Consider the following 1463-nt stretch of genomic DNA (forward strand, 5'->3'; position numbering starts at 1 on the left):
TATGGTCCAATTCGGTGCTAACATGATTTGAATCAACCGTATCGCCATCAGCGATGATGATCTTTCCCTCTTACATTAATGTCATGATCTTTTCCTTCACAATGAAGCATTTTGTGGTGTGATGACCAACAATGCGGTGAAATTTGCAGTACTTAGGATCATCGACTTTGTTTGATTCTTCAGGTCGCTTTGACTTAGGAAGCTCAATGACTTCTTTGGATAGCAAATCGTCAAGAATTTCAAGAACATCAGAGTCGGAGAAAGGATATACCCTTGCTTTTAACTCCTTCAAGGTTGGTTGATTTTTTACCTCTCGTGTTTGTTGCATTGGAACTTCCTCTTTTAACTTTTGTCTTGTGGAGGCCTTAAGAGTGTTAAGTGGGACGGGATAGGTCAACCCAGAACCAGCCCGTTAAGTTTAGCTGGGTTGTGGGTTGGGCTGGGTCGGGTTGTAGTTAAGTGGGTCGGGCTGGGTCCGAATTCAACAGTAAAAATTTTAAAAACAACTCTAAACCGGCCCACTTAGCCCAACTCGGTCTAACCTACCTAAACCCAGTCAAACCCAATTAAAAATCCGATCAAACCCGATCAAAAACCAAAAAAAATAAATTCAAATTTACACTATGTAAACCGACCTATATACATTTTAAATATGTTAAACAATATATATACACTATATATATAGTATATACTACATTAGAATTAAAAAAATATATAAACATATACACAATTACACATATATACGAAACATTCAATATATACGACTATACGTACTACTTTAAATAAAACATATACTACAATATATATATATATATATATATATATATATAGTTATATACTAATTTATAAAACATATACGCATGTATATGTTAAATATATACGTTTATAGAAGATATATACACATATATGCGCACCATTCAATATAAATGTACTACTTTAAATAAAACATATACTGCAAAATATATATACTAAAATATATATATATATATATATATATATATATATACTACAATATATATATATATAGTTATATACTAATTTATAAAATATATACACATGTATACATTAAATATATACGTCTATAGAAGATATATACACATATATACACACAATTTAATATATATGTACTACTTTAAATAAAATATACTACAATATATATATATATATAGAGAGAGAGAGAGAGAGAGAGAGAGAGTTATATACTAATATAGAAAACATATACATATGTATACGTTAAATATATACGTCTATAGAAGATACATACAAACATATATACGCACCATTCAATATATATGTACCACTTTACATAAAATATACTACAATATATATATATATATATATATATACTACAATATATATATATATATATATATATAGTTGTATACTAATTTATAAAAATATACACATGTATACGTTAAATATATACGTTTATAGAAGATATATACGCATCATTCAATATATAT

Source organism: Capsicum annuum, chromosome 7 (assembly GCF_002878395.1).
Source record: "Capsicum annuum cultivar UCD-10X-F1 chromosome 7, UCD10Xv1.1, whole genome shotgun sequence".
NCBI classification, from domain to species: Eukaryota; Viridiplantae; Streptophyta; class Magnoliopsida; order Solanales; family Solanaceae; genus Capsicum; species Capsicum annuum.